An 8,572-nucleotide genomic window follows, 5' to 3' on the forward strand; every position below is an offset into this window, starting at 1 on the left:
CCTTCACATAAAGCCCAAAAAACTCTTTTCTCAATCATCTCAGACTTACTAGAGAGAAACCATCATGAAAATCCAAACTATCTCATCTTTCCCTATCTCATCTTTCCCTCTCACCAAAATATTGAGACTGTGTTTGTAAGAACAAATCCTAATCATCCAAGGACATTTTCTATTTGAATACTTAATTAAATCTAAATCCTAATCTACCATCTATTTGAATACATAATTAAATCTAAATCCTAATCTACCAAGGAGTTTAAATTTAATCAGGAATCCTCTTAATAGATATAATCTTCTAAAATATTTACCAATCCTAATAATCTTTATCTTATTGAGCATTTTTCTACTTTGTGCCTCTTGTAGAAATTGAACCATTGGCGTAAAGAATTTATCACAGTTATACAAACTGAAGCAATTCATGATCTAATATCTGATTTTAATAAGCTCTTGAATGCATCATATGTGGTCGAAATCGAATTAATGGCACTTTTTAATTCTAGAAAGAGATCTTTATCTCATCATCTTATAGGAATTTTTTCCTCACAATTTTCTACATCCTAAAAATTATGAATACGACTCTTTATTTTTGCATCATGAATGAAACTCATCAATGTAGGTACCTATTATTCTCTATATATATAACTTGTTTCCAGCCTTTTAAGGTCTTTGCTATACTTTATTCTTGATGAGAAAACCTTCTATATAATATTTCTTTCATCAAAACTGTGCAACCCAATGTAAATTTTGGAACTCCACTTTCTTCCTTATAGCCATAGTGCTAGGAATCTAAAAGACTCACTCTTTCATATACTTAGAACATAAGTCACATCCTTTGAAATATGTACTATCCCATCAAACATTTTAATCTTTACTTTAACAACACCCATGACCTACATCATTAAATCATCACTTAGATTAACTTCCAAGTTAACTTGTTATTCAATGAATCAAAATAATCTTTCTAAATGGAAATATGAGTAACACAAGCAAAATTTATAAACAAACTCTTTTTGAAAGATATATAGTTACTATTAGAGATTGTGAGAATATCTCTATCACCATCTATCACGATAGAGCAATTATCGTTCTCTTCTTTCTGTTTATTTTTCTCCAAACAATTTTACCTAATATATTGCATCTATAGCATTGAATATTATCTAAAGACTTAACTCTCAATCTCAACCTATTATGTTGAGATTTACCTCTATTAGAAAAATCATCCTTGTCGATCTTCACCTTGAATAACCAATGTCTCACCATCTATATTTTCAAATTTATACTTTTTTCTAGTAACATGAGATACTAACGTTTATTTAACTTTTTTTAGAGTTACTATATCCTTTCCACGTAATATTATCCCCACAAAATTATCATAAGAGTCGACAAGTGATGTAAAAAGCAATAAAGCCTTATTTTCTTCATCAATCTTTATATCAACTTTCTCTAGTTAGATCTAATATTTCCTTGAATATGTTCATACACTACAAAATCTCCATCTTCTTTTATTCTCAACCTTGATAACTTATGCTATATATATAACTTGGTGGTTAAGCTTTTAATTAGATAAAGTTTTTCTAACTTATCCCAAATAACCATGGTGAAGTCATCAACAATAATATTATTTATAATATCATTAGCATTGGAATGATAAATAGTACTTACACACTTTACCTCAGGTTCCACCTAATCTTCATCATTTATCTTTTCTGGTATGTTTGCTCATTCCTTCAACATGCTCAATGTTGAATAAGAAGATTGTTCACCATCCTCTGTTATAAGATGAAACTATTTATTTTATCAAATTTCTCTATAGTAAAGCTAATAAAACAACTAATGGCATCCTTGTTGAATTTCAAATCTCAGATTTTTTGGACTTTGATATCACACTTTTTTAGGGAGGAAGAAAAAAAAAACTCAAAAACTAAAAGAATACCCAGAGATTAATAATCAAGAGAACATACTAGAAAATTGATCTAATATGATTTGATAACAAATATCCATGAAGGAAAAATTAATTTTTTTAATATACAAGATCAATTTTTAATATTCTTATTTAACCACAATTCTGTTTGTATATTCTCTCAAATAAAGTATAAAGAACTCTTCTCTCAATCCTCTCTAGACCCATCAGAGAGAAACTTAAAGAAGCATCCAAAATGTCATATCTATCCATCTCACCAAAAGCTCGATACTTAATATGTATTTATAAAAGCAAATTGTAGTCCTCTAAGGATTTTTCCTACTTGAATATGTAATTAAATTCAAATCCTAATCCACCAAAGAATTCAAATTTAATTAATACTCATAAGCAATTACGTACTTCTAAAATACTTACTAATCCTGATAATTTTATATACCATCATAATTATTTCACTTCTGATATATAAAGAAAGATATATTATGCTTTTATATTAATTATTTTAACATATATAATTTATATATTAATCTCATTATTTGAACTAATTATCACTATGTATTTTAACACAATTATGTTTGGATCCATTGTATGTATAGCCCTATTGTCTCACCCCCAAAAATAATATTCATAGATAAAAATTTATTGAGGTGTAAATCTATCTTAGATTAGAAAATTTTAACTATACATAATCAATTCCCAGGATATCTAACATAGAATTAAGGACACCAAAGTCATTCCATTCTCATCACACACTATAAAACATGTACATATCACTTAATAACTCAATAAAACTAGAGTCAACTCAAAGATTATTGACAATCGCTTATAAATTCACAAGATCAATGAAACATCACATCCATAAGCTAATCATTTTCACAAGTTCTCATCAAAGCATGAAACATTAGATTTAATATATCTAGACTTTTAAAACATGTGATGTCTTTTAACATTTATAGCAACAAACACCAACTTGGATTTTTGAATAACCTCAACCAAAATGCCCCTTTATAATAACACAAAAAAAAACTACAAAACAAGTCTCAATCTTCTAACATTCCATTGTCCTAACCTAACCTAAAATGAGTGTGAGTGATAAGCTAACATGAAAATCTTATATAGTAATAATGTCAGCTATAAAAACTTAGTAAGCAATTATCATAACAATGGAAAAATAGACAATAAATCATATGACATAAGGATTAAGATGCACAACATGATTTTAAGAGTCATATTTAGCATTTCATATGATTGATACTTAATAGAGGAGCAAAGAGTAACATATAAGTAAATCAAGATCAAATGGCAAGGCATGAGGTAAAGGGTAATATTTATCATTTCATTTGATTCATTGTTAACAAAGAAGCAAAAAAGCAATATATTAGTAAATCAAGATTGAAAATCTTGAGCTCAAGAGTCATATTTGATATTTTATTTAATTTATTAATATCAAAGAAGTATATAAACATATAAGTATATCTTATGTCTTTTAGAACTATATCAAAGAAAAATAGAGGGTGAAGTAAGATTATAACATAACATTATCAACCAATTTCTGGATGGTTATTAACATTAGCCTTCCGCATTTAGGAGACATAATTCTCTTTTCATTTCTAGCAAAGGGGCCAAAGTATTCTACTAATACCAAAGTATAGTAAGGACATTCTAATGAAAAGTAAAAAATATAATGGAAGCACATGTGAAAAAATAAAAATATACAGATACTGAAGCAATATCAAATCGAACATGAATATTTGCAAAACTTATTTGATTATAACAAGAATCGATGACTAAGAGATAAAAAGAGTTTTATAGTAGGAATATGAGACTCATTTAAGAGAGGATTTTAGAGGAAAACAAATTCCAACTATATCAAAGGAACATTGATGATATAATGGGATCATAAAATAACATAATTTCATTAATTTTTAAAAGAAAGATTTAAGAATATTTTGATCAAATCAGAGTTTTGTATAGAATATTATGGTTAAAATAAGGTAGATAGGTTAGGATTCTCATAATTTCATAATTATAGAATATTATAGTTTGATGCTATTAGAATGAGAAAAACACTATTAATTACTCATAATAAGAATGAATCATAGCTCTGGTATATCATAGGATCAGATAGAACAGTTGCATGATGGGAGATGTCAATATAATACAAATATTTAAGAAAATTAATGATTTTTTAATTTCTAGCCCTTAGTAATACATTAATAAGAACAAATTTTAACATCAACTCCTCATGATATCCTAATTATTTGGGAAACTAAAGCACATTTAATCAAAAAAAATTAATTAAAAAATGATAAGGTCTAGAATGTAATATTTAAAAAATGATAGGGTTTGTTATTTTAAATAATCTTACGAATTCGCTAAATCAAAAAAATATTGGACTGAGCAATAGTCTACGATGTCCTCTCCTTCCCGAGATCCTTTCGCCCCTTCTTCCTCCTTGCCACTAGCTATCCTACCCAGTTTATTAGACGCAGACCGCAAGGGGTCTGATCAACCTCCCAGAAGCATTCTTGAGCGTCGATCATTTCTTCCAAACCCTTTTGTACAACCACTAGCAAGTGGTGATTGGTGTCTACTTTTTAACTCTTTTGACGCTTTCACTGTCAAATGTTTATCGTGAAGATAATAAGATTACTAATTAACTTGCAAAGTTTATCAGATCTAATAGGACACATACTTATTAGAATAATATTTTATCATCACAACTCTCTTGTCTTTTAAGCTCTGATATTTCTAGAACTACTTGTATTAGTCTTTTGAAGTAATATATTATTATTATTTTATAAAGTTCATTGATAACTCTGGTAAGCTCCATCCATTTACACGTAGACGGATGACCTAAATCTGGCGTGGAAAAAAAATCACCCTCATCAATTTATATTTATTTCACTTTAAGAATGTTTTGAATTTGAGGGCGTACGTTTCCATTTTTTTATATTACATTTTTATCTTCAAAAATAAGGTCACTCAGTATGTGATAGTGAAGCAGAACAAATTACATATCTTCTGCTCTTATTTTCCAAAGAAAATGTGTATATATTGATAATTAGTATCCATTGGGTGCCACCTTCTTTTATTCTTACCTTCTATACCATCTGCTTATATACCTCACTTGCTCAACGAGACGTGAGCTTGTATTACGAATCCAAGACGTAGTAGTAGCACTGCAGAAGTAGCAGATGAGAATGGCACCATATGAGGAGATCTGTTCATGCCTCTGACGGAAAAGGGTTCCGAGCTGCCGCAGTCTCCGGAGTCCAAGCAGGAGATGCATTCCAAGCCGGGAAGACTGTGTGCTCCCATGGCGATGTTGCTACAGAATGCCAATCGATAGGCACCGCATCCCCGCCTTAATCGCTGGGTCGCGGTTGTTGTGGCCCCCGAGGTTGTCTCTAGTTCTGGCGGAGGCGGCCCCGAGTTGAGCAGCAGAGCTGGCGTCATAACACCCCTCTTCGGCTGTGGGCCGTGGAGCGGCAGAGGCGACGCGCTGGTGAGCATCTGGACCAACTGACGGAAGGTGGTGAGCGGCGACGCGCCGGTAAGTCACATGATTGATGCATGTTTGAAGGTGGTGACCACCTAGCGGAAGGTGGTGAGCGGCGACGAGCCGGTAAGTTACATGATTGATGCATGTTTGAAGGTGGTGACCACCTAGCGGAAGGTGGTGTGCGGCGACGCGCCGGTAAATCACATGATTGATGCATGTCTGACGGTGGTGACCACCTAGCGGAAGGTGGTGAGCGACGACGCGCCGGTAAGTCAAAAGATTGATGCAGGTTTGAAGGTGGTGACGACCTGACCACCTATATATATATATATATATATGTATATATATGTATATATATGTATATATATGTATATATATGTATATATATGTATATGTATATGTATATATATGTATATGTATATGTATATATATGTATATGTATATGTATGTATATGTATATATGTATATGTATATGTATATGTGTATATGTATATGTATATGTATATATGTATATGTATATGTATATGTATATATGTATATGTATATATATATGTATATACATATACATATAAATATATATATATATATGTATATATATATATATACATATATACATACACATATATATATATATATATATATATTTATTTATTTATTTATATTATGATGTTCATGGATCTGTACAATGGGAATCAGATCATATTGAAATCACGATAATGTGACCGATTCATCTTTAAACACAGACCCTAAATAATCCTGGTCATATGTTACTCGAGAGGGACATCGAGATAATCAAACAAACTAGTATGTTATATACCCATCCATATAACGAAGACAATTGATCTTATAGCTGCTTGTGTTGGGACATTATGGCTACAGTGCAAGTCACAATAATAATCATATCATATGTACACACACATCACACGGTCTATGATCATCCATCAACATTATACATACGCATCATCATCATATAGAACTACTATATAATAATACTAATTAATTATTTATTTATTTTAGTTAATTAATATTTTTAGAAATTAGGGACATGTAGGAAATTTTTTAAATTATGAAGGGTATTTTGGTAATTTAGATAGAAAAGATAAAAATTATAATTTTTGAAATTCCAAGGAGCAAATCTATCATTTTCCTAAAAAGCCCTAATCCCCTCCTTCCTATTGCGTTGTGGCTGTCGCGCGGCCAGTAATTACCGTCGGCCACTTGCATGTAGGTGGCCAGGCCTCGGCCAAGGCTATAAGTAGCCATTGGCTAACCTGCGAGGGCAGCAATAATCACTACCCTCTCTCGCCTTTTCCGTCAATAATTTTGATTTCAAAAGTTTTTCTAAAACACAACACACGTAGTTTAAAACTAATCTTTCGTACAAACAACCTGGCTCAAATACCACTATATGAAAATCTAGGAGCGACATCACATGCGTAGTGGAAAAATAGAAAATAAAAACCTTAAATTTTTTAAAAAAGTGTTCATCATCATGCGAAAATTAGTACGCAAAAACTCGTAAAACTTAAATCCATGTGTGAGATAATTGTGTTTTACCTATGGAAATTGTATATCCCTGAATCCTATAGATTTAAAGGAGAGGATGAAGGAGGTCAAGCGCTCTCCTCTCTATTGGTGATCCACATAGCAAGGTTATGACGATACTCCTCAAATCGTTGCATAAATCTTCACACCTTCTATCTAAAGAGGAGAAGGGGAGAGGAGAATAGGATGTGACAACAAAAAATATCTAACCTATAAGTGTTTGGTTTCCTCCTATTTATAGAGGCCCCCTATTAACTTAACCCTAATGGATCATACCATATTGGGTATTGGATCTCTATCTAACTACCAAAGCCTCTTAGATTAGTGGATCTCTATCCAATAATCTCACATTAGCTCTTATTGGATCTCATCCATAGTATACAATATTTTATAGGGTTGTTGGATATCTAATAAGATAGGAGCTCCGATAGATATTTCATATCCGAACATCGACTTGTCGCAATGCCTACTATATGTGTATGACCTTCTAGGCCCAATATTGAGTTGATCGTGAGTCATACATGTCAGAACTCCTTCTGGCTCAATGAATTATTATCTCCATAATAATTCACTCGACTTATTGACTACGGAAGTACTAGGCCACTACGACATAGTCCCTAGATGATACAGGAAAATTCAATCATTTGAACCTATCTGTCCTCAGTTACCGTGTATCTATAGTTCCTCATCATCTAATATCCCAAAGATCGTATACCGGGCATTGTGTTGTCAGACCCATACGGTTTCTACTTAAGTCTCACTTTAATTGGATTCTCCTAGAGAAGTCTTTCTCTTTCAATCCGAATAACCCTATCTAGGGATTTGTTTGAGCAAGAACAAATGGGATATTCCTCTCATGACACCGAGAGTGGATGATCCTCTATCAATACTCAATAATCCCCATAAGGTTGGTTGCCACTCCGGATGACCAACTATGTTCGAACTGAAACTTTCAGGCATATAAGTCTAGTATCAAAGAGTAAAGTACTCATATAGAATATCTTTCGTGTCTCAAGTCTAAAGACTAGGTGCTAGTCATAGATGCCCTACAAGCCAATCACGTGTGTGATGACACATGTGACTTAACACATAATTTTTTTGTTTAATATTATTATTTAACATTTTATCACTGTATATTACATGTTGCTTGAATATATTGTGATGTCCATGGATCTGTGCAATGAGAATCGAATCATGATGAGAGGGACATCGAGATAATCAGACAGACTAGTGTGCTTTATACCCATTCATATGATGGATCCAACTGGTCTCATAGCTGCTTATGTGGGGACACTAAGGATACAGTACAAGTGCTCATTGGAGAATGAGTTCACTGATTGATCCGCTTACGGAATGTTGGATGGTTGATGATGCCTTATTGTTAGATAGTAATTTCGTAGTCCCAGTGGTGTATCTAGTCCTTAGACTTGAGACACCAAGAATGTCCTGTATGAATACTCTACTATTTAATACCTAACTTATAGGTCTGAAGGTTCCAAATCTAGTATAGCCGGTCATCAGGAGTGGTAGTCAACCTTACGAGGACTATTGAGTGTCGATAGATGATCATCTGCTCTCGGTGTTATGAGAGGAATATCATATAT

This window comes from Musa acuminata, chromosome BXJ2-6 (assembly GCF_036884655.1).
Source record: "Musa acuminata AAA Group cultivar baxijiao chromosome BXJ2-6, Cavendish_Baxijiao_AAA, whole genome shotgun sequence".
NCBI classification, from domain to species: Eukaryota; Viridiplantae; Streptophyta; class Magnoliopsida; order Zingiberales; family Musaceae; genus Musa; species Musa acuminata.